The sequence below is a fragment of the Staurois parvus genome, unplaced genomic scaffold (assembly GCF_062004578.1).
Source record: "Staurois parvus isolate SC_StPar_1 unplaced genomic scaffold, SC_StPar_1.0 ptg000430l, whole genome shotgun sequence".
Classification (NCBI taxonomy): Eukaryota; Metazoa; Chordata; class Amphibia; order Anura; family Ranidae; genus Staurois; species Staurois parvus.
In genome coordinates this window covers 3,444,224-3,470,296 of record NW_028318226.1, presented here as the reverse complement: position 1 = coordinate 3,470,296, position 26,073 = coordinate 3,444,224, and the positions used below count along the sequence as shown (strand labels likewise).

At 45.1% G+C, this 26,073-nt stretch overlaps 1 protein-coding gene and 1 long non-coding RNA gene across 4 annotated transcripts in view; one reads left to right on the top strand and one right to left on the bottom strand.

Annotated features, from left to right (window-relative positions):
• The window catches only part of SLC43A3 (solute carrier family 43 member 3), a 416,880-nt gene that overhangs the window by 317,576 nt on the left and 73,231 nt on the right, over positions 1–26,073 (top strand). The gene's annotated exons all lie outside the window — the stretch shown is intronic.
• LOC149454442 (uncharacterized) overlaps positions 1–26,073 on the bottom strand; it is a 249,284-nt gene that overhangs the window by 157,297 nt on the left and 65,914 nt on the right. The gene's annotated exons all lie outside the window — the stretch shown is intronic.

Genomic DNA, 26,073 nt, shown 5'->3' with positions numbered 1-26,073 from the left:
TGGAAAAGGTGCCGATACACTCATAAATTTGACCATCTTCGTTCTACATGTAATTAACCAAATGACTGGCCTGAGCTTTAAGATTTTTAACATACAGTACACACCCCAATTAGTCTCAATACACAGTCTATTTCTGAAATTATTATTATTATTACATCGAGTTTATATAGCGCCAAAGGGTTTGCTCAGCACTGTACAATAGAGGGGGGGACAATACATGAAACAGTACAGCAACTACAAACAACACACGAGGGGTTAGAGGGCCCTACTCTTTCAAGCTTACAATCTAGAAGGGAGGGGGTAGTGGTACAGGAGGAAATGGCTGTGGGGGATGGAGTGGTAGGAGGAATGAAGGAGAACGGCTGTTAGGTGAGGGTGGGGTAGGCTTCCCTGAAGAGGTGGGTTTTTAGGGAGCGCCTGAAGGTGAGGAGGGAAGGTGACAATCTGATGGATTGGGGTAGTGAGTTCCAGAGGATGGGGGAGGACCTGGAGAAGTCTTACAGTCGTGCGTGGGAGGAGGAGACCAGGGAGCAAGATAGAAGGAGGTCCTGTGAAGAGCGAAGGGTACGGGTAGGGTAGTACCTGGGAATCAGGTTGGTGAGGTAGTTAGGGGCAGTGTTGTGAATGGCTTTGTAGGTCAGAGTGAGTAGTTTGAATTTGATGCGTTGGGCAATAGGGAGCCAGTGGAGGGATAGGCAGAGGGGGGTGGCAGAGGTGGAGCGGTTGGTGAGGTGGATGAGTCTAGCCGCTGAGTTCAGGATGGTCTGAAGCAGGGAGAGCCTGCACTGGGGTAGGCCGGTGAGGAGGGAGTTGCAGTAGTCAAGGCGTGAGATAATCAGGGAGTGAACGAGTAGCTTAGTGGTGTCTGGGGTAAGGAAGGACCGTATCTTGGCGATGTTGCGGAGGTGGAGCCTGTATGTGTTTGTGATTTGACATGAGGTTGGAAGGAAAGGTTTGAGTCCAGAATGACACCAAGGACTTTGGCTTGCGGGCGGGATTGATGGTGGTGCTGTTGGTAGTGATGGATAGGATGGGGGGGGGGGCGCGGGCAGGGGGAAAGATGAGAAGCTTGGTTTTAGAGAGGTTAAGCTTGAGGAAATGGAGCGACATTCAGTCTGAGATGTCGTTTAGGAGGTGAGTGATGCGGGCGGAGAATGTGGGGGTGAGGTGAGGGGTGAAGAGGTAAATTTGAGTGTCATTAGCGTAGAGATGATAGTTGAAGCCGTGGGAGTGTATGAGTTTGCCAAGGGAGGAGGTGTAGATGGAGAAGAGAAGGGGTCCAAGGACAGAGCCCTGGGGGACCCCAACAGAGAGGGGGAGGGAAGGGGAGGTGGCACAGTTGTAGGAAACGCTGAAGGAGCGTCGGGATAGGTAAGAGGAGAACCAGGAGAGAGCGGTGTCTCTGATGCCAAGGGAGAGTAGTTTATTAAGGAGGAGGGGATGGTCAACTGTGTCGAAGGCCGCGGAGAGGTCCAGGAGAAGGAGGACAGAGTAGTCGCCTTTTGGCTTTGGCGGTATGTAGGTCGTTGGTGATTTTGAGGAGGGCGGTTTCAGTGGAGTGTAGGGGACGGAAGCCGGACTGTAGTGGATCAAGGAGATTGTTGTCAGTTAGGTGGGCGCTTAGGCGGTCGTAGACTAAGCACTCAAGGAGCTTGGAAGTGAGTGGCAGCAGGGAGATGGGTCTGAGGTTGTTTGGGTCAGTGGGGTCCAGGGAGGGCTTTTTGAGTATGGGGGTGATGTGCGCATGCTTTAGGGGGGAGGGGAATATGCCGGTAGAGAGGGAGAGATTGAAGATGTGGGTGAGGGAGCGGATGAGGGAAGAGGGGGAGTTGAGAGGGGATAGGGTCCAGGGGGCAGGTAGTGAGGCGGGCTTCTGAGAATACCCTGGTGACTTCCTCAGTGGTAGCAGGGCTAAAGGAGTGCAGTGCTGGGGGGGTTACGGTAAGCGGGGCCTTGGGTGTGGTGGTGGGCAGTGCGGTTGCGAGGTAAGAAGAGGGAAGAGATGAGGGGGAGGCTAGGTGGGGAGGTAGATTGCGAGTTGACTATGTCCTTACGGATTGCGTCAATCTTGTTGTGGAAATGAGTGGCAATCCTGTGGGCGGTAAGCGAGGTACTGAGTGGAGGAGGGGGGAGAGAGAGTAGGGAGTTGAAGGTGGAGAAGAGTCGGCGAGGGCAGGTGGAGAGGGTGTTGATCAGGAGGGAGGAGGTGTAAGTGAGGAAGGCAGATTTGTAGAGGGAGAACGCACGAGGGGACCTGGTTTTGCGCCATAGTCTCTCCAGCGTGCGACTGCGACATTTGAGGCATTTAGTATGGTCGTTCTGCCATGGTTGGAGTGGTCTAGGTTTGATGTTGCATGTGGTTAGGGGTTCCAGAGAGTCTAGGGTAGCTGATAGTGAGTCGTTGTACGTGGTGGTGGCTAGGTCAGGACATGACAGTGGAAGGATGCTGTCGTGTAGGCGGTCGGCAGCCGAGTGGAGGGGGGCCGGGTTCACGTTGCGGAGGTTGCGGCTGGTGATGGTTTGGCGCTCCGGGGGGGGGGGGAGTTAGGGAAGGGGAGATGGAGAACGTGAGGAGGTGGTGGTCGGAGAGAGGGAAGGGGGTGTTAGTGAAATGGTTGAGGGTACAGAGGTGGAAGAAGACGAGGTCCGGGGTGTTCCCATTGATGTGGGTGGAAGATTGAGTGTACTGTGTGAGCGCGAAGGAGGAGGTTAGGTGGAGGAGTTGGAAAGTAGCCGGGTTGTTGTCGTTGATGGGGATATTAAATTCCCCAAGGATGATGGTCGGTAGCTCAGAGGAGAGGAAGAAGGGAAGCCAGGTGGCGAAGTCATCCAGGAAGCGGGGTATGGATCCGGGAGACAAAAAAAGAGGGTTGTGAAAAGAGATTCACAGAAAAGCGGCTACATAATGAACAGAACGTGACACTCAGGAAATAATTTCCAAAAATTATGCTTTATTACACATATATAAATATGACATATGGGCATTTGCCCTGGTTTACCATCACCTCAGTATGAGACAATACACACAGACCTAAAACCATTTAAAATGACACCAAAACCGGTCTAAATGTGTGTGCACAGCAGGGAAAATGGCTACATGAGTCTAGTGTCCCTGTAGCACAAACACATAGGTGAACACTATACTGTATTGTATAATATATTTGACATTTATGTCTTCCTTCATACAGGCCTGAGGCTTGCTACTCTCCTTTTTGACGCATATTGTGCTTGCTCTATTGCATACATGTGATATACACATTATAGCATAATTTTTGGATTCCTTGATAGGGATTTGCCATAATGGTTACTGCTTAATTCCTTATATCCTCTATTTTTGGTATGCCCATGGCATAATTTTTGGATACACCTCCCTAGGGAAGTGTTCACCTATGTGTTTGTGCTACAGGGACACTAGACTCATGTAGCCATTTTCCCTGCTGTGCACACACATTTAGACCGGTTTTGGTGTCATTTTAAATGGTTTTAGGTCTGTGTGTATTGTCTCATACTGAGGTGATGGTAAACCAGGGCAAATGCCCATATGTCATATTTATATATGTGTAATAAAGCATAATTTTTGGAAATTATTTCCTGAGTGTCACGTTCTGTTCATTATGTAGCCGCTTTTCTGTGAATCTCTTTTCACAACCCTCTTTTTTTGTATGCCTCTTTTTGGCTACTGAATGGAGACCATACATTGGGTGACACGCTAATTTATCCAATAACCTCTTAAATAATTATCTTAGTATATGGATCCGGGAGGCCTGTAGATCACTGCAATCCTTAGGGGGGTGGGGGTGAAGAGCCGGATGCAGTGAGCCTCGAAGGAGGAGAAGGTTAGGGAGGGGGATTAGGAAGGACCTTGATGGACCTGATAGGAGCAAGCCGACACCACCACCTTTGTGACCGCTCAGTCTTGGTGAATGGGACCAGACGAGACCTCCATAGGAGAGTGCCGCATGGGAGGTAGAAGTCAGTGGCCTGTACCCAGGTTTCGGTGATGGCTAGGAGGTTGAGGGAGTGGGAGATAAAGAGGTCATGGATGGCGGTAAGCTTGTTGCAGACCGAGCGGGCGTTCAGGAGTGCAACCGAGAGAGGGGGGATGGATGCGGGGAGGAGGGGCACAGGTATGAGGTTGAGGGGGTTGCGGCGGCTGGCGGGAGCAGGGGGGCCCCTAGAGGAGGGGTGAGGTGGTGAGGGGCCAGGGTTCGGGGAGATGTCCCCAGCAGATAGGAGAAGGAGAAGGGTGAGGAAGGTGGCATGGGAATGGGAAGTGCCGAAGCGTGTGGGTCTGCTAGTGGTGGCACGTGGGTCGACGGGGGAATGGAGTAGCAGGAGGAGGTGGTGAGTGCCGTAGTGGGGAGAGGGGAGAAGTGAAGGGGCAATGTAGAGCTGTTTTGGGGGGGTAGACGGGTAGAGGGAGGCGAGTTTTGGGATGGAGGAGAGGAAAACTAGGAGGAGGAGTGCAGGTGGCATGTTGGGGTGAGTGGAGTGCTGGTCGGGTCGGGGGAGGTGAAGGGTTACAGGTCAGGGCAAGGTGATGTGGAGAGTCTGTATCACCGTGGAGGAGTCCATTTGAGTCCTTCTGTAGGGGGGGAGTGAGAGTGGAGGGCAGCAGCTGGCTGGCTGCAGTCTGTGGGTGCAGTATGCTGGCGTCCGTGGGTGCTGCGGCACGTCTTCGGTGGGTCCAGTGGTTCGGCGAGCGGAGGGGTCGTAGGGTGCGATGTCTGGGGGTGTTGGTAGGCACAGCGTCTAGTGATGCTGGCGGCTCGGTGACTGGAGATGTTGAGGCCAGGCGTCAGGTGCTGAGGGCTCGGTGTCGGAAGGTGCTGAAGGGCGCAGCGTCAGGAGGTGTTGAAGGGTCGTCGTCAGGAGGTGGTGTGGACTGACATCTGGAGGTGGAGTGGGCTAGGCGTTGGTAGGTGCAGTAGGGCTCGGCGTCCGTGGGCGAAGTGAGCCAGTGCATGCGGATGTTGCGGGTCAGCAACTGAGGGTGCTAGGGGCCCAGCATCTATGAGAGTGGTAGGGCCTGGTGTCAGTGGGTGCTGAAGGCCGCGTGGCAAGCTTGACTCCGCCGGATTGGATAGGGCTCAGGGCTGTGTGGTGGTAGGTGCCCGGAGGGGAGCAGGGAGGCAACTGGTAGTGGAGACTTACCCTCTCGGTGCGGGTGGTGGAGGTGTGGCGACGTCTCGATTCGCTGGGTGGCCTGGAGAGGTCCCTGGTCCGTGGCTGGGTGCCAGCTGATGCAGGGTGCTGGGTGGTCTGAAGCAGCCCCTAGGCTGGGGCAGGGTGCTGGGTGCAGGTAGCTGGGTGCCAGTAGCTGGGTGTCCTGAGGTGGTAGCTGGGTGCCGGTAGTTGGGTGCTGGGTGAATCTCTCGGTGCAGGTGGCGGAGATGCGGCGACGTCTCAGTTTGCTTGCTGGCCTGGAGAGGTCCCTGGTCCGAGGCTGGGTGCCGGCTGCTGCAGGGTGCTGGGTGGTCTGAAGCAGCCCCTAGGTGCCGGGTGCAAGTAGCTGGGTGCTTGGTAGCTGGGTGTCCAGAAGTGGTAGCTGGGTGCCCGGTAGCTGGGTCCAGGGTGTCCAGGGGTGGTAGCTGGGTGCCGGTAGCTGGGTGCAGGGTGTCCAGAGGTGGTAGCTGGGTGCCGGTAGCTGGGTGCAGGGTGGCCTGAGGTGGGCCCAGAGCCGATGGGGAGGGCTCAAGGGAGACAGGCAGGCCAGCGGGCTGGGTGGCGGAGCAGCATTCAGTGGGCCTGAGCAGCGTTCAGTGGGCCTGAGCTGGTTCCTGGTGGTCAGGGATGGACCCAGGGCTGGTGAGGAGGGCCCAGGGGAGGCTGGGAGGTCGGCGGGGATCAGGGGAGGGAGCAGCGGCGGCCCGGGCCGATGCCCGGCGATCTGGTTCGGCCGCGGCTAAAATCGAGGCCGCGGCTTCGGGTGCGGGGTAGGCCGCAAGTCCCGGAGCTCCGGGAAAAGGTCCAGTGGCCTTCCCTGGCCGACGAGCAGGGACCGGAGAGTCGTGAGGGCCCCGCTAGGGTCTGCTGCCGCCCAGATGGCAGCGGATTGGGGCCAGGGGCGCAGGAGCTCGCCGCCACATGTCCGGTCCGCCGCATGTCCCTCTTTGTCAACCATTTCATATTTCTAAATAGGTCCCAACATTTCCTGGTTTCTTGATGATTCTAATGGAGCTGTTGTGTTATGGCTTTGGACTGACTGTCCCGGGGCAAGGGCTAGCAGAAGCAATTTCACTTTTAACAGACATTTTGGGGTTTTATTCTGATTAATCAGCAATTAATAATATTAAGCAATTGTTTTATTCTAAATACCTTTACTAATGTCACCACAAAACTATGATCTTATCTGTGCAAGAATTTATGATAGCTCTCAGAAGTGCCACCAATAAGAATATGTTGTGCTTTTGATGAATTATGAATATTCATCCAGTGGTACCTTCAAAAATAATATGTTCTGCCAGGTAAAGACTGGAAAATTAATTCAGTCAGATAAAGATGCTTGCAAATATAGCAATAATTTTAAAATAATGTAACTGACTTAATTAATAATTCTGAGTAATTTAGAGCTAACCAAAATCCTTTTTAACAAACACAAATTAAATCAGTGGAATCATGGACTACAGATTATGAAATAAATGATGATTTATTTACAATAAGTCACACACAAACACATAATATAATAGCTCGATTGTGATGCACATAGACATCAAGATAATTTGCATAAACTTTAGAAAATGTTTCTGTAGCACTCGTTTATGTATAGATATATATAGGATGAATAAAATCAACAATTAATTTCTCTCCATAAACAAAATAACCATATTATCTATCAGACAATAGTTTTTGTTTTATGGAATTTCAGAGGTTATTCCCCTGCAGAAGGAATAAGCGTCAAAATACACAAAACCAGATGCTAATATGTCCTGAGAACAATATAAGAATAATATTACTACTAAAACTAACTATATAAACGTGGGTGGTTATTTTATTGTAAGGAGAAAATTAAGTTACCACCAAATGTTGTTAAGCTTATTAATGTGGACAATCAGAAATACCAGGATATAGTTTATAGTTACCCTTCAAGTCTCAGGTAAATAAAAAGATGACTGCCGATTAATGGGTGGAGTTGAGCTCACACAAAAAGGCGTCTGGACAGGCTAGAGTTGTGTGCCAGATATGTAGTAAAATGGATGGTCAGATGGAAGGGAGTGTCCCGATGGAATGTTCTGATCAGATGACTGTGTTGGATTACTGTGTGTGATATGATTATCTGATCTGATGATATCTCCGATATGATGATCTCCTCCTGTCTACCTGACTTTCCCTTTTATCTATCGGCACACAATACATTCATAAAATTTGAATATACTGGCCTAGGAGGTAGCCTGATATGAGTTCCCTTCCTTTGATTGATGAATTTGTCTCACACCCATTGTTTGTTTTAGTATTACCACCATTTTGCCACTGAGTGTCACTGTAAGATAAGTCCTGACTATTTTGAGTTTCCTTGAGATTGAAGTAACTCTATTATAGGGAAAGATTAATATTCCACTATAACAAAATGGACTTTGTGACAGCTGTATAAATGTCTTGGACGGTAAATTATGTAAAATCTTAACCAAAAAGATTTGTAGTTTTATATATACATATGTGTAAATATACTGATTAAAACTATTTTTATGCACATTTAGGACAGAAAGATACACTATATGTAGAGATCTATATATTCATATGTGAGATGAGGAAACAGCTCTCATTGTTTGAACACTGTTTGTGTGCAGTAAATTATTGTGTGGAGTAAATTGATGTTTTGATTGACATTCTGCGGTTTAGCCACAAGATGTCACTGTTTTTCTAACACAGGCTCAGACTGCATAGATATTTGTATATTCATAAGAGGTGGAGTTTTCATACAGAGAGTTGAGGAAACAGGAAGAGGAGACAGGAGCCATGTTCTGGAGAATGAGGGGGGCTGTGTGAGCTGAGAATCCCTCCATCGACAGAGCTGCAGCTGGGTGAAGCTGATGAGATTGCTGCCAGGAAGCTGATGAGAGCAGAGGAACAGCGCAGCATACACTGCAATATCGCAGGCCTGTTGGAGAGACATTTGTTCTTTTCAGAGTCACCAGCGGATGCAAAGCAGACCCGGGTCAGTAAGATCGCGCACGCACCTCATTTTAGTGTTGGCACCTATAGACTGAGACCAGGCCTAGAGTTAGTTAGGGTCTCTTTTTGTGTCAGGCCACAAGTGTTGTTACTGATTATTGGAAGGACTCTACAACTTAAAGTGACATTTCACATTGGAGAGCTGATAAAATCCTACAAACTCAAGCCAGACTGGCGTTTTGCTAAGAAGGAATACTCAGGCACGTGCTACAGGACCAGTTATGAGAGGGGGAATACTGTAGATTTGTGTAAGATTGTAAGCTGTTGTGCTGCACCACAGGCTAGCCCAGGGGTGGGCAAACTTTTTGACTTGAGGGCCACAATGGGTTCATATATTGGACCCAGGGGCCGGACCAAGAGTAGATGAATGATGTGTATGTGTCATCCATAGTAAGTATAGTAATATTCCCCCATAGTAAGCATAGTAATTAATCCCCCATATAGTAATTCATCCCCCATAGTAATTCATCCCCCATATAGTAATTCATCCCCCATAGTAATTCATCCCCCATATAGTAATTCATCCCCCATAGTAATTCATCCCCCATATAGTAATTCATCCCCCAATTAGTAATTCATCCCCCATAGTAATTCATCCCCCATATAGTAATTCATCCCCCATATAGTAATTCATCCCCCATATAGTAATTCATTCCCCATATTAATTCATCCCCCATAGTACTATTCCCCCCCAAGTAGTAAGCCAAGTCCCCCCTGTGTCAATTTACTTACCTTTGCTCCGCGCGTTCCTCTCGCCGTGTTCCCGCGCCGTTCCGGTCTTCAGGGCGGACTGTGAGAGGAGCCTAGCTCCCCTCACATTTGTCACGCTGCCCCGCCTACACACATCCTGACAGCCAATGTATCCCGCGCCGTTCCAGTCTTCAGGGCGGACTGAGAAAGGAGCCTAGCTCCCCTCATGTTCGTCACGCTGCCCCGCCTACACACATCCTGACAGCCAATGTATCACGCTCTGCTGGCCGGATTAAAAGGTCCGCCGGGCCGTATACGGCCCGCGGGCCGTAGTTTGCCCATTGCTGGGCTAGCCCATACCATACACCCATACACTGATTCCTGCTCTTTTAGGGTAATAACAGGTAAGGTGTGGCAGCTTATTTGTGCCCGCCAGTAGGTAAATTACTTCACTTTCTACCTACGTCCATCGGAGGGCGCCGTGCTGTGCAGCACAAGGGTCTCAGCCTTTGGGCTGGGTGTATGTAAATGTATTGTATGTTTCCAGCATTTGTGGTTGTGTTTATTTGTCACATCTAAGTAAAATTCTGTTGTGGCAAGAGCTGGTGTTGAGGTTGCTTTCCTCGTTCGTGACTTCACTGTATCCTGGGGAGCCCACCCCGGTACACGGCTTACACATATCTCCATATAAACCTACTAATTCATGTACTTCACTACTGATTGGTTAGAGATATGGCATCACACATACACTATTTCTAGATAACTTTCCACACATTGAATATAATAGGATTACACATAACAGCCAGTGTTAACATGCAGTATTCCTTTCTTACAATGGGATCTTGGTCTGGATAAACGCTTTTTTATAGATATCTTGCGACATTGTGTTATATTTTTAAATCATGTACTTCTAAACATGTCTGTGATACTTATAATGGTTTTGTCCAGAAAAGGAATTTATTTATGTGGATAGTGTTAAACATATATAAGGTTCAAAGGTTTAACCTCCCAAAACTCTTTTCCATGAGGGATGTTTGTTTACTCTTCCCAGAGCTAAACAATGGTAGTTCCTGAATGCTCAGAATGCTAATTTGCTGAAGCCAGGTCTATGTGCAAGATGTTCCCACAGTTTACATTTATGGGGCCTAGAAAGGCTGGTAAATATTGCTAATTTTCTTCAGGTGCAGTAGAAGGAGAGAAACCCATTGTTCTTGTTCTGAGGTGCCCTTGTTTTTCTCAATTCTGTATTTGCCAAATAGATACTATGTGTATGACAATCAGATGATTCTCTTCTAGACTTTATGTGGGGAGAGATCCATTGTTCAACAAGATGAGCTCTGTAAAATAGCTTTGTTTGAAAAAACAAACTATCTCAGTTGGGAACATGATTGTATCCTGTTTGAACTGAGACCTGAAAGTGACTGGATTTTTTGGCCTCTTAAGTGTTAAACAATTATCGTTTGAGTTGGAGAGAATATAAAATATAATTTCTCTCATAGAAATTCTGACACTGGGCACCATATTATCTTTCAAATACTTTTCCATGGTAACCACATCCCACCACAAATTAATCCTTTTGTCCATAGTGTGACATAATTTCCTAAATAAACCAGTGAGACTCGTGTCATTAACACCTTCTACATTGAAAATATATGCCAAATCCACCTGTCTTTGTTCTAAATGTGAAAAAACTTCCATAGCTGCTTCAAACAAGTGTATGAGAAAAAAGAAACACAAAATCAAAATACAGTGAATCTTGCGAGCTGCTATCAATATATAAATCTTAACAATATTGGGAATCGCCCACACTAATCACACTCCCATGTAAATGTGTTTGTAATACAGTGAAGGAAACAAGTATTTGATCCCCTGCTGATTTTTAATGTTTGCCCACTCACAAAGAAATGATCAGTCTAAAAATCGAATGGTAGGTGTATTGTAACACAGAGACAGAATAGCAACAAAAAAATACAAAAGAAATGCATGTCTAACAAATTATGCACTGATTTGCATGTTCATGAGGTAAATAAGTATTTGATCCCCTATCATTCAGCAGCATTTCTGGCTACCAGGTGTCTTTCATACAAGTAACAATCTGAGATTAGAAGCAGTCTCTTAAAGGGTTGAAGATGGCTTATGGATGGGTGTTCCAGCATGACAATGACCCAAAACATACAGCCAAGGCAACAAAAGAGTGGCTCAAGAAGAAGCACATGAAGGTCCTGTAGTGGTCTAGCCAATATCCAGACCTTAATCCTATTGAAAATCTGTGGAGGGAGCTGAAAGTTTGAGTTGCCAAACGTCAGCCACCAAACCTTAATGACTTAGAGATGATCTGCCAAGAGGAGTGGGCCAAAATCCCTCCTGAGATGTGTGCAAACCTGGTGGCCAACTACAGGAAACGTTTGACCTCTGTGATTGTCAACAAGGGATTTTGTCATGTTTTGTGAAGGGGATCAAATACTTATTTCCCTCATGATCATTTCTTTGTGAGTGGGCAAACATTCAAAATCAGCAGGGGATCAAATACTTATTTCCTTCACTGTATGTCTAACCATCAAAATGCAGCGCTTCACTAAATTAATAAATACTGTATACCAGTGGTCACAAAATGGTGGACCGCGGTCTGAGAACGGACCGAGCAGCGCTCCCGCCCGGATCGTCAGAGTAGAATGACAGATCCACTGCTCAGCAGGGCGGTCATCCTGGCAACCGATAATATCACGCATGCACCCCGCCCCTTGCTGCTCACTGTCTCTCCAGGCTCCTGCTCCCTACCTGTCCACAAGAGCGTACCATTCAGCAATGATCCCGGCAAGCTCCTGCTTCCCGCACCTGTCTGCCCTCAAGGTAGGGTGTGTTCTTTCTGGGGGACCTTGATGGGTAATTTTATATTAAAGAGCACTATGATGAGCACATTTAATGTTAAAGTGTAATGCTGATGGGCACATTTAATGTTAGGGGGCACTCTGATGGCCACAACATAGAATGTGCCCATCAGAGTGCCCCTTAACATTTATTTAATATAAATGTGCTAATCAGAGTGCCCCTTAACATAAAATGTGCCCATCAGCATGCCGCTTGCTTTATGTTAGGGGCACTCTGATGGGCACATTTTATGTTATAGGGGCACTCTGATGGGCACATGTTATGTTAAGGGGGCACATACTGTAGAAAGGGGCACTCTGATGGGCACATGGGATGGAAAGGGGCACTCTGATGGGGAATATGATGGGGTCACTTTGAGTGTAAGGGGGCACTTTGACGGCAATACATGATGTAAGGTGGCAATGTGATGGGGATACCTGATGTAAAGGAGCACTCTGATGGGGACAACTGATGTAAAGGAGCACTCTGATGGGCACACCTGATGTGCTGGGGATACATGATGTAAAGTTGCACTCTGATGGCAACACCTAATGTAAGGGGGTATGCTGATGAGCACACCCTAAGTAAGGTGTCACTGTGATGGGGAAACCTTATATAATGGGGCACTCTAATGGGGACAACTGATGTAAGAGGTCACACTGATGGGAGACACCAAATGTAAGGGGGCCTTCTGATGCAGAAACCTGATGTAAGGACACTCTGATGGGAAGGTCTAATGTAAGGGGGCACTCTGATGGAAATGCCTGATGTAAGGGGGCACTCTGATGGGAATGCCTGATGTAAGGGGACACTCTGATGGGAACGGCTGATGTATGGGGGCACTCTGATGGGCATGCCTGATATGGGAGGTACTTTGACGGTGGCAACTGATTTATGGGGGAAGTCTGATGGTGTCACTTTAATAAGGGGACAAGCTGGCATTCCTTGTGCAAAGTATCATCATGGCGCTAAGTGCATGGCACTTTAAACACGGTAACAAGGGAACATCTCAACATCCTCTAATCATTTCTCCTCTGCTCCTACAGGTAACCACTGCTTCCATTGCCCTCTGAAACTTCCTGCTCTGCCTGCAACTGACATCTGCCTTCCTGTTGCACTTGGTAACCACTGCTTCCATTGCCCCCTGAAACTTCCTGCTCTGCCTGCAGCTGACGTCTGCCTTCCTGTTGCCCTTGGTAACCACTGCTTCCATTGCCCTCTGAAGCTTCCTGCTCTGCCTGCAACTAAAATCTGCCTTCCTGTTGCCCTTGGTAACCACTGCTTTCATTGCTCTCTCAATCGCTAAGCTACTTTGTATGCCTGAAAAAAAAAATCTAACAAAGCAGATAATTTCAAGCATGCAGATTTTTTTTTTGTAACTACTGTATATACTTGCCTGTATTAAGTGAACTTAGCCTCATAGCGCCTTAGCTGAGATCAAATACCTTGCCTTATCTTGTGTCCATCCTGTTTGCAATCTGTTAAGGGCAGAACATATCCCCCATGTGTCATTTATTAGCTCTTATTTAAACAATTGCCTAACCCCCCCCCATCCATCCAAGTATAAATATAGTACAGTCCTTGGGACGGCTGGTGAGGGGACAGGCTGGCATTCCTTGTGCAAAGTATCATTACGGTGCTAAGCACATGGCACTTTAAACATGGCAACATCTCAACATCCTCTCATCATTTCTCCTCTGCTCCTACAGGTAACCACTGCTTCCATTGCCCTCTAAAACTTCCTGCTCTGCCTGCAACTGACATCTGCCTTCCTGTTGCCCTTGGTAACCACTGCTTCCATTGCTCTCTCAATCGCTAAGCTACTTTGCATGCCTGAAATTATCTGCTTTGTTAGTTTTTTTTTTGTAACTACTGTGTATACTTGCTTGCAAAGTATCATTACGGTGCTAAGTGTATGACACTTTAAATACGGCACTTTGACTAAGGCAAGTACAAGCATTAATGCTCCACCTCAAGTAGACTGCAAGTGCTCTTCTCTCTCTTACCTCTTTCTGTCAGCCTTCTTTGTTACTTCTCCTCTCTCCAGCATGTTCTTGCTAACTCTCTTTGTTGCTATAATGCCCTCTCTTCTCAAACTCTCTCTTGTTTACCTCTCCTCCCCACCCCACAACCTGTACATATCACCTTCACTTCTGCCCTCTCAATATCATTGCACTTATCTCCTGCTCTCTCTTTGTCCACATAATGTCACCACTACAAAATCACTGCGGCATTTGCCCTCATATAAATCTCGCTCCCACCTCACCTCCCTCACCCTCCTATAGTAATAGGAGTAGTTAACTTCCGGAGACATCGCCCCAAACACTGGCCCTCTACCATCAAGCTCCAACCTACAGAAGCAGCAGCCTCCCCTCTCTGGCTGCAGCCACAACCCTCACTCTCTTATCTCAATTCCCCTGCTTCTACAATGCTGGCCCCTTCCTCCTATGTGCCCTCTGGAATGCCCGCTCAGCCTCTAACAAGCTCTCTACTATCAATAGCCTCTTCCTCTCCCAAAACCTACTTGCTAGTATTGAAACCTGGCTCCAAGATTCTGACTGTCTCCTCAGCTGCACTCTCCTATGGTGGCCTCCTCTAGACTCACTTGTCCAGACCCAGTGGATGAAAAAGGGGGAGGAATCAGACTTCTTTCCCCACAAAGCACGTTCCAGGTTCTTCCTGCCCCTCTGTCTCTGTCCCTCTGCTCTTTTGAAGTGCACTGTATTCGTGTCTTTTCTCCTGTTTGTCTGAGGATCGCAGTCATCTACCTGCCCCCAAGCCCAGTTTCACGCTTTCTTGATGACTTTTCAGCATGGCTACCGTACTTCCTCTCCTCTGAGGTGCCTGCCATCATCCTCAGTGATTTTAACATCCCAGTCAATGTTCACACCTCTGCTACCTCTTAACCTACTCAACCTAACTTTCTCTTGGTCACAATCCACCACCCACTCCAATGGCAACACCCTTGACCTTGTATTCACCCACCTATGCACTCCCTGTAACTAACACCCCTTTTCCTCTCTCTGATCACAACTTTATCAGCTTCACACTCTCCCTGCCTCCTACCTCCCATGCCTCCAACCAGCAAACCGTCACCTGTAAAAACCTCCACCACCTCAGCCCTGACCTTCTTCACTCTGGTACTGAGCACCTCTATGATAAAATTGCACCCCTGTCCTGCCCAAAGCTGGCCACATCTGCCTACAACTATCTATCATCCTCCCTGGATGCTCTTGCTCCTCTCTCTACACCAGGCCTCGCCTGTCACAACCCTGGCAAACAGATGACACCAGAAGTCTCAAGAGACACAGCCGCACTCTTGAGAGAGCATGGCATAAAACTAAATCCCTGAAAGGCTTTACCCTCTACAAATTCTCTCTTCTCAAATACAACTCCAGCCTCCACACTGCTACGCATACCTACTACAACACTCTTCAAGACCCTCTCATCCAATCCTCGTCAACTCTTCTCTTAATTCCTTACTCCACCCCCCACTGCCTCCACCCACCAACTTACTGCACAGGAGATTGCCAGTCATTTCAAGAAGAAGATCAATATAATTCGTGATGAGATCTCCAGTGTCAAGCTGCCTGCTCCAACCAACATACCAGGCCCAACACCACACTCAACACTCTCCTCCTTCGACCCTGTTACCACCAAGGAAGTTACCGAACTCTTTTCCAAGGCCCACTTCACCACCTGTCCCCTTGATTCTGTCCCCTCTCAACTGTTGCAGCCTCCTTCCTGCTCTATCCTAAACTCTCTAACCCACATCTTCTCTCCATGGGCACCTTTCTCTCTCCTCTCAAACATGCACTGGTTACCCTCATTCTCAAAAAACCCTCGCTGGACCCCACCTGTTTGAATAACTTAAGACCCATCTCCCTGCTCCCGTTTGCCTCCAAGCTTCTCAAGTGCCTTGTTCACAACCGTATGAACTGCTACTTCACCGACAACAACCTTCTTGATCCCCGACAGTCTGGCTTCCGCCCACAACATTCTTCAGAAACTGCTCTACTAAAACTCACTAACGACCTACTAACTGCTAAAACCAATGGCCATTACTCCATACTCATACTCCTTGACCTTTCCGCTGCCTTTGACACAGTCAACCACCCTCTCTTCCTCAGTAAACTCCACTCCATCGGCCTCCATGACTCTGCTCTCTCCTGGTTCTCCTATTAGCTTTCTCAGTGCACTTTCAGTGTCACATACAACTCCTCCGCTCCTTGTTCTGTCCTTGGGCCTCTCCTTTTCTCTTTTTACACCTCCTCCTTGGGCCAACTGATAACCTCCCATGGCTTCCAATACCACCTCGATGCTGATGACACCCAGATCTATCTCTCCACTCCCCAGCTCACCCCCTCAATCTCCTCCCATATCACAAATCTACTAAGCGACATATCAGCATGGATGTCACACCACTACCTTAAACTCAATCTTTCCAAAACCTAGCATGTAATATTTCCTCCTCCCCGATCCCCCACTTATGACTTTACCATTAAGATTAACAGCACAACCATTGGCCCTTCCCCTCATGCCAGGGTGCTGGCTAAATCCTGCCTCCTCAACCTCCGGAACATTTCCAAAATCAGCCCCTTTCTGACCAATGACACCACAAAACAACTTATCCACACCTTGGTTTTATCCCGCCTTGATTACTGCAACTCCCTCCACACTGGTCTACCGGTACACAGGCTATCCCCACTTCAGTCTATTATGAATACTGCTGCTAGACTCATACAACTTACCAACCGATCAGCAACTGCTGCCCCTCTCTGCCAATCCCTTCACTGACTTCCACTAACTAAAATTCAAAATACTAACCACAGCTTACAAAGCCATCCACAACACTTCCCCCAGCTACATCGCCAACATCATCCGCAGATACCAACCAAATTGCCCACTCCGCTCCTCTAAGATATCTTCCACTCTAGCTCCCTCATCACCTTCTCCTACACTTGCCTCCAGGACTTCTCCAGAGCCTCTCCCATCCTCTGGAACTCCCTACCACAGTATGTCCGGTCAGCCCCCACCCTGTCTGCCTTTAGGCAATCTTTGAAAACTAACTTATTCAGGGAAGCCTACCCCACCTCCACCTAAGAACTGTACTTGAATCACCTCCACCAGATCATCCCCCGCAGCTATCACATTTTGTATCACCTCCCCCTTCTTTTAGATTGTAAGCTCCACGAGTAGGGCCCTCATATTCCTACTGGACTGAAATGTATTGTAATTGTACTGTCTCCCTTATATTGTAAAGCACTGTGCAAACTGTTGCCGCTATATATAAATCCTGTATAATAATAATAAGTTACTCTGGAGGGGGAACCTTATGTAAGGGAGAACACTAATGGGGACATTTATTTTCAGACCTTGGCCAGAAGAACATTTTAGCGACCAGACCTCCTTGAATTTTAATTCAATACCCCTGCTATATACCATACCTCAAAATGTGATGCTAGTGCATTATATAATCAACACCATAAACATAATGTTCATAAACATCAGTGTGTGGGGCTTGATGTCATGACGCTTGAGGTCCATTGAGATGCAATAATGATGTTGTGTGCCACAACAAAATGGTGTCTTGAGCACCTTTATACAGGAGCGAGGGCTGTGCCGTCCAATCATTTCCCCCTGATGAATGTACATCGTTGGATTATACTTGCGATTTATAGTGTGGAGTGCTAAGACACCTTGTAAATGTGAGTTTATATATTGGAAACTATTGTATGCAAATAAATTTTAAAACGATAAGCACTATGTCTGTGTTTTTTTTCTTATGCATACATGGCTGAGGAGGATCGATAGGAGGAGGAGAGGTAGAAACTTAAGGAGTGCAGTTTCATCTGACCTGACTGGGAACATATATTAGTCCTATAGTAGGGACATGAGCGCTATATGACCTCACTTAATGGTTTGGTCATATATTCCAGGTGAGAGCACATCTGGTGAAGGGTGTTGTGTCACCGTGCTGGAAAAATAATTTTGCCACAAACGGTGGTGGAAGTTTTATATTTGTGAAGTTGATTCATAACTGAAGAGGTTTTCGAAGTGGTTATGAACTGTCCTTTGAAAACACTTCCACACCCTGATGTTTATGAACATTATGTTTATGATGATGATTATATAATGCACTAGCATCACATTTTGATTTATGGTGTATAGTATTTATTAATTCAGTGAAGCGAGGCACTTTGGTGGAAAAGAGTTCCAAGGGGGGGGGGGGGCACCAGGCAGTTAGGACATCAGAAAGACATAGGGACAGTCAGGAATAAAATAGCCATTTTAAGGGGGGATTGTAGTGCATTGTGATAGACAGTCCACGTTCTATTAGATGATCAGTAAAATGACAATTTTATAGTCTTGGTACTCTCTGCTTCTTGCTCTCTAAATTCCTTACTCTCTTAAGAAAACAATCAGATATAGGGCAACGGAACAATGATAATTAAGATGGCGCCTTCATACGGAGTCTCACCCTAGGTGACTCATTAGAAGGAAAGTATCTTACAACCCCCATAAAAGGGAATGAGTCGTTTTGGTGACAAGGATTGGAAGATATCAACACGGATGGAAGAACACGCAGGAAACCTAGGGGACTTTTCACCCAATCATCGTATATGCTTCGCCTGCGTCATGAGACTTATAAATGTTACTGTTATTTCCTCAATAAAGTAGAAATTAGGAAGTTGGCAAACTGCATTCTGTGCAAGTGTCTTACTTCCACGTGCACGTATTCTCACATTAATTAGGCTCACTGGTAGATCACAACAACTGTGGTCGGTAAGTGATCACATCCAAAACTCCAAAACATAAGTGTTTGAAAAATCGCCACACAAATACTGTGTGACATAAAAAATGTCAAAACCCACCATTGTATTTTCTAGGGCTATTACTTTAAAAAAAAATATATAATGTTTGGGGGTTCAAAGTAGCTATCTAGAAAAAAGATTTTTTCATGTGCACAAAAAGTGTCAGAAAAGGCTTGGCCTTCAAGTGGTTAGCAGAGTGGGTGATGTGTGGCATAAGCTTCTAATGTTTGCCCTGAAATGCCAGGATAGTAGGATAGTAAAAGCACCCCCCAAATGATCTTTGGAAAATAGACACTCCAAGATATTTGCTAAGGCTAGGTTCACACCAACGTATGCAAGTTGCATTTGAGCCGTTTCTGCATTGCGTTTCCTTTTGCATTTTTTCACCTGCATTTTTACGCATTTTTTATGTGGTTTGCGTTTTTGTTTCATTTTCTTTTTCTTGTTGCTAGGCAGATTTAAAAAACACATCAAAAACGCAATAAATGCTTTAATACAGCGTTTCCATTGAAGGGTATAGAACCAAGAACGCAACTTTTTGCATTCAAAAAAGGCACTGACCCTTTCCAAAAAAACGCACCGGGTGAAAACACGCAGATGTCAACATGTCCCATAGGAAATCATGTTAAATGGATTGTACTGCATTTCTGCAAAATACTGCAGAAAACACTTAAGTGTGAACATAGGGTAAGGGGCATGGCAAGTCTTTTTTATTACATTTGTTGCCACAAGTTTTTGGAAAATGATGAAAGAAAACAAAAATGTATTTTTTCTTTTCTTTTTTTCTTTTTCAAAACCCTGTGACAAAAATTATATCTGCAAAATACTCACCATGCCTCTTATCAAATTCCATGGATTGTCTACGGGTCATTTGGGGGGTGTTTGTACTATCCTGGCATTTTAGGGCTCCGAAACTGTGCTAGGTAGTGAGGAAGTGATATGAGGAAGTATGCCCTTTGAAAGCCTGGAGGTGGATATTGGATTTTTGGGGCCTGTATGTGGATAGGCTGCCAAACTGTCTCTCACATGTTGTATCACCATACTTGGAAGAAGTAGCAGAATGTGTTTTGGGGTGTTATTCCACATATAGTCATGCCATACATGAGCAATATATCATTTAAGTCACAACTTTGTGTAAAAAAAAAAAAATATATTAATTTTTAAAACATTTGAGGCAAAAAAAAAAATCTTCCATGGACGCAACGTGCCTCTCAGCAAATTCCTTGGGATGTCTACTTTCCAGAAAGGGGTCATTTGGGGGGGTGTTTGTACTGCCCTGCATTTTAGCACCTCAAGAATTGGGATAGGCAGTCATAAAGTAAAATTTGAGTACATTCCAGTATATACAGTAGATGCTATAATTTTCGTGTAAACCAATTAATATACATGTGTTGGGATTTTTTTTTTACCAAAGACATGTAGCAGAATACATTTTGGCCTACATTTATGACTAACTTTGAATTTATTGGATGTTTTTTGTAACCGAAAGTAGCCAATATCTTTTTTTTTTTTTTAACCATGGATGCTTTAAGGATGCAGCAGGTGATTTCTGCTCCATGTTTTTGCACTGTTGAAAAGGAGAGAATACAATGCTTAGAAGGAGCAGAGAAACCTTCTGGGGCACATTTAAAAATGAGAAAAAAACATTTTTCAGTGATTGATTTGAAATGTATATTGACGGTAAAGAGAACAAAAAACAAATGTAATACATAAAAAGTCTTGGTAAGATTAACCGCTTCCCGTCCGCCCTATATCAGAAATACTGTAAACAAAACAGTTCTCTTCCCTGTCAGTTTGTGCACACTACTTTGCATGGCTGTGCACAGCACACACACAGTGAAGCACAAACACAGGGCCCCATAGTAAAACACACCCAGCACACAGTTAACCCTTTGATCGCCCCTAATGTTAACCCCTTCCTGCCCAGTGCCATTAGTACAGTGTCAGTGGGTTTTTTTAAGCACTGATCACTGTATTGGTGTCACTGGGGATCCCACAGTCCTGCTATAAGTTGCTGATCGTGGCTAGAGATGAGCGAATCGAACCAGGTGAACCGGAATTCGATACGAATTTCAGGAAAAATTCGATTTGCGTCGAATCCGAATATTTGCCTACTTCGGGTGCGCGAATCGGATTTTTCCCGATCAGCCGGCAAAAGTGTCCCTGCAGAGAGCTCCACTATTTCTGACATTTCTCTGACAGTTCCTTCACATGTACAGCGGTTGAAACATTGTATCTATTAGTTTCCATTTAGGATACAGATGTTTCAACCGCTGTACATGTGAAGAAGCTGTCGGAGAACTGTCAGAAATAGAGGAACTCTGCACATACACTTTTTGCCGGTTTGGAATTCTTATTTTCATCCTACTTCTTCTTCTTCTTCATCCTCATCCTCATCCTCAGAAGAAGAAGAAGAGGATGAGGATGAGGATGAAGAAGAAGAAGAAGTAGGATGAAAATAAGAAGAATTCCAAGCCGGCAAAAAGTGTATCTGCAGAGCTCCTCTATTCTGCAGATACACTTAGAGGAGCTCTGCAGATACACTTGGAGGAGCTCTGCAGATACACTTTTTGCCGGCTTGGAATTAATCTTATTTTCATCCTACTTCTTCTTCTTCTTCTTCTTCTTCATCCTCATCCTCAGAAGAAGAAGAAGAGGATGAGGATGAGGATGAAGAAGAAGAAGAAGAAGTATGATGAAAATAAGATTAATTCCAAGCTGGCAAAAAGTGTATCTGCAGAGCTCCTCTATTCTGCAGATACACTTAGAGGAGCTCTGCAGATACACTTAGAGGAGCTCTGCAGATACACTTTTTGCCGGCTTGGAATTAATCTTATTTTCATCCTACTTCTTCTTCTTCTTCTTCTTCTTCATCATCCTCATCCTCTTCTTCTTCTTCTGAGGATGAGTATGAGGATGAAGAAGAAGAAGTAGGATGAAAATAAGAAGAATTCCAAACCGGCAAAAAGTGTATCTGCAGAGCTCCTCTAAGTGTATCTGCAGAATAGAGGAGCTCTGCAGATACACTTTTTGCCGGCTTGGAATTATTCTTATTTTCATCCTACTTCTTCTTCTTCTTCTTCTTCTTCTTCTTCATCCTCATCCTCTTCTTCTTCTTCTGAGGATGAGGATGAAGAAGAAGAGGAAGAAGAAGTAGGATGAAAATAAGAATAATTCCAAGCCGGCAAAAAGTGTATCTGCAGAGCTCCTCTATTCTGCAGATACACTTAGAGGAGCTCTGCAGATACACTTAGAGGAGCTCTGCAGATACACTTAGAGGAGCTCTGCAGATACACTTTTTGCCGGCTTGGAATTAATCTTATTTTCATCCTACTTCTTCTTCTTCTTCTTCTTCTTCATCCTCATCCTCAGAAGAAGAAGAAGAGGATGAGGATGAAGAAGAAGAAGAAGAAGAAGAAGTAGGATGAAAATAAGAATAATTCCAAGCCGGCAAAAAGTGTATCTGCAGAGCTCCTCTATTCTGCAGATACACTTAGAGGAGCTCTGCAGATACACTTAGAGGAGCTCTGCAGATACACTTTTTGCCGGCTTGGAATTAATCTTATTTTCATCCTACTTCTTCTTCTTCTTCTTCTTCTTCATCCTCATCCTCAGAAGAAGAAGAAGAGGATGAGGATGAAGAAGAAGAAGAAGAAGAAGAAGTAGGATGAAAATAAGAATAATTCCAAGCCGGCAAAAAGTGTATCTGCAGAGCTCCTCTATTCTGCAGATACACTTAGAGGAGCTCTGCAGATACACTTAGAGGAGCTCTGCAGATACACTTTTTGCCGGCTTGGAATTAATCTTATTTTCATCCTACTTCTTCTTCTTCTTCTTCTTCATCCTCATCCTCAGAAGAAGAAGAGGATGAGGATGAAGAAGAAGAAGAAGAAGAAGTAGGATGAAAATAAGAATAATTCCAAGCCGGCAAAAAGTGTACCTGCAGAGCTCCTCTATTCTGCAGATACACTTAGAGGAGCTCTGCAGATACACTTAGAGGAGCTCTGCAGATACACTTTTTGCCGACTTGGAATTAATCTTATTTTCATCCTACTTCTTCTTCTTCTTCTTCTTCATCCTCATCCTCAGAAGAAGAAGAAGAGGATGAGGATGAGGATGAAGAAGAAGAAGAAGAAGAAGAAGTAGGATGAAAATAAGAATAATTCCAAGCCGGCAAAAAGTGTATCTGCAGAGCTCCTCTATTCTGCAAATACACTTAGAGGAGCTCTGCAGATACACTTAGAGGAGCTCTGCAGATACACTTTTTGCCGGCTTGGAATTAATCTTATTTTCATCCTACTTCTTCTTCTTCTTCTTTTTCTTCATCCTCATCCTCATCCTCAGAAGAAGAAGAAGAGGATGAGGATGAAGAAGAAGAAGAAGCAGAAGTAGGATGAAAATAAGAATAATTCCAAGCCGGCAAAAAATGTACCTGCAGAGCTCCTCTATTCTGCAGATACACTTAGAGGAGCTCTGCAGATACACTTAGAGGAGCTCTGCAGATACACTTTTTGCCGGCTTGGAATTAATCTTATTTTCATCTTACTTCTTCTTCTTCTTCTTCTTCTTCATCCTCATCCTCAGAAGAAGAAGAAGAAGAGGATGAGGATGAAGAAGAAGAAGTAGAAGAAGAAGTAGGATGAAAATAAGAATAATTCCAAGCCGGCAAAAAGTGTATCTGCAGAGCTCCTCTATTCTGCAAATACACTTAGAGGAGCTCTGCAGATACACTTAGAGGAGCTCTGCAGATACACTTTTTGCCAGCTTGGAATTAATCTTATTTTCATCCTACTTCTTCTTCTTCTTCTTCTTCTTCATCCTCATCCTCATCCTCAGAAGAAGAAGAAGAGGATGAAGAAGAAGAAGTAGGATGAAAATAAGAATAATTCCAAGCCGGCAAAAAGTGTATCTGCAGAGCTCCTCTATTTCTGTCAGTTCTGTGACATTCACTCCATACAGCGGTTGAAACATTGTATCTATTTGTTTCCATAAATGGATCCATTTATGGAAACAAATAGATACAATGTTTCAACCGCTGTATGGAGTGAATGTCCCAGAACTGTCAGAAATAGACTATTTCTGACAGTTCTGGGACATTCACTCCATACAGCGGTTGAAACATTGTATCTATTTGTTTCCATAAATGGATCCATTTATGGAAACAAATAGATACAATGTTTCAACCACTGTATGGAGTGAATGTCACAGAACTGTCAGAAATAGCGGAGCTCTGCAGATACACTTAGAGGAGCTCTGCAGATACACTTTTTGCCGGCTTGGATTTATTCTTATTTTCATCCTACTTCTTCTTCTTCTTCTTCATCCTCATCCTCTTCTTCTTCTTCTGAGGATGAGGATGAAGAAGAAGAAGAAGAAGAAGAAGTAGGATGAAAATAAGAATAATTCCAAGCCGGCAAAAAGTGTATCTGCAGAGCTCCTCTATTCTGCAGATACACTTAGAGGAGCTCTGCAGATACACTTTTTGCCGGCTTGGAATTATTCTTATTTTCATCCTACTTCTTCTTCTTCTTCATCCTCATCCTCATCCTCAGAAGAAGAAGAAGAGGATGAGGATGAAGAAGTAGAAGAAGTAGGATGAAAATAAGAATAATTCCAAGCCGGCAAAAAGTGTATCTGCAGAGCTCCTCTAAGTGTATCTGCAGAGCTCCGCTATTTCTGACAGTTCTGGGACATTCACTCCATACAGCGGTTGAAACATTGTATCTATTTGTTTCCATAAATGGATCCATTTATGGAAACAAATAGATACAATGTTTCAACCGCTGTATGGAGTGAATGTCCCAGAACTGTCAGAAATAGGCTATTTCTGACAGTTCTGGGACACTCACTACATACAGCGGTTGAAACATTGTATCTATTTGTTTCCATAAATGGATCCATTTATGGAAACAAATAGATACAATGTTTCAACCGCTGTATGGAGTGAATGTCCCAGAACTGTCAGAAATAGCCTATTTCTGACAGTTCTGTGACATTCACTCCATACAGCGGTTGAAACCGCTGTATGGAGTGAATGTCACAGAACTGTCAGAAATAGACAGAAACTGTCACAGAACTGTCCTTCTTCTCATCCTTCTCCTTCTTCTCATCCTTCTCCTTCTTCTCATCCTTCTCCTTCTTCTCATCCTTCTCCTTCTCCTTCTTCTCATCCTTCTCCTTCTTCTCATCCTTCTTCTTCTCATCCTTCTCCTTCTTCTCATCCTTCTCATCCTTCTCCTTCTCCTTCTTCTCATCCTTCTCCTTCTTCTCATCCTTCTCCTTCTCATTCTTCTCATCCTTCTCCTTCTTCTCATCCTTCTCCTTCTTCTCATCCTTCTCCTTCTCCTTCTTCTCATCCTTCTCCTTCTTCTCATCCTTCTTCTCATCCTTCTCCTTCTTCTCATCCTTCTCCTTCTCCTTCTTCTCATCCTTCTCCTTCTTCTCATCCTTCTTCTCATCCTTCTCCTTCTTCTCATCCTTCTTCTCATCCTTCTTCTCATCCTTCTCCTTCTTCTCATCCTTCTCCTTCTTCTCATCCTTCTCCTTCTCCTTCTTCTCATCCTTCTCCTTCTTCTCATCCTTCTCCTTCTTCTCATCCTTCTCCTTCTTCTCATCCTTCTCCTTCTTCTCATCCTTCTCCTTCTCCTTCTTCTCATCCTTCTCCTTCTCCATCTTCTCATCCTTCTCCTTCTCCTTCTTCTCATCCTTCTCCTTCTTCTCACCCTTCTCCTTCTTCTCATCCTTCTCCTTCTCCTTCTTCTCATCCTTCTCCTTCTTCTCATCCTTCTCCTTCTTCTCATCCTTCTCCTTCTTCTCATCCTTCTCCTTCTCCTTCTCCTTCCTCATCTCCAAGGGCATTTGAATTAAAGGTACAGTGTTCTGCACTAATTTAAAGGCTCTCTGAAGCCTAGAAACCCTTTTTATAAGTTAACTTCGTAGCGAATTAATTCGCATCGAATCGAATTTCTTCCTGAAATTCGGCGAATCAGCCGAATCGAATTTTTGAATAATTCGCTCATCTCTAATCGTGGCCATTACTAGTAAAAATTAAAAAAAAAAATTCTGGTATAAATACAGCCATTTGTAAATGCTATCACTTTCACATAAACCAATTAATTTACACGTATTGGGATCAATTTATGATGAAATTTGATTTTTTTTTATTTTTTTTTACTGGACATGTTTAATACCAAAAAGTCAAAAAGTTTTTTTTTTCTCAATTGTGGGTCTTTTTTTTTTATAGCGCAAAAAATAAAAAACCACACAGGTGATCAAATACCACCGAAAGAAAGCTAAATTTGTGGGGGAAAAAAAGGACGTAAATTTAATTAGGTGCAGCGTTGCGTGACCTCGCAATTGTCAGTTAAAGTAATGCAGTGCTGTAACGCAAAAAAATGGCCTGGTCAGGAGGGAGGTAAATCCTCTGGAGGACAAGTGGTTAAATGTAGTTTGTGCTTATCTACTTTTCTTATTTTAAACCATATCACACAACTGCACAGCAAACATGTTGGGGCATGTTTCACAAGTC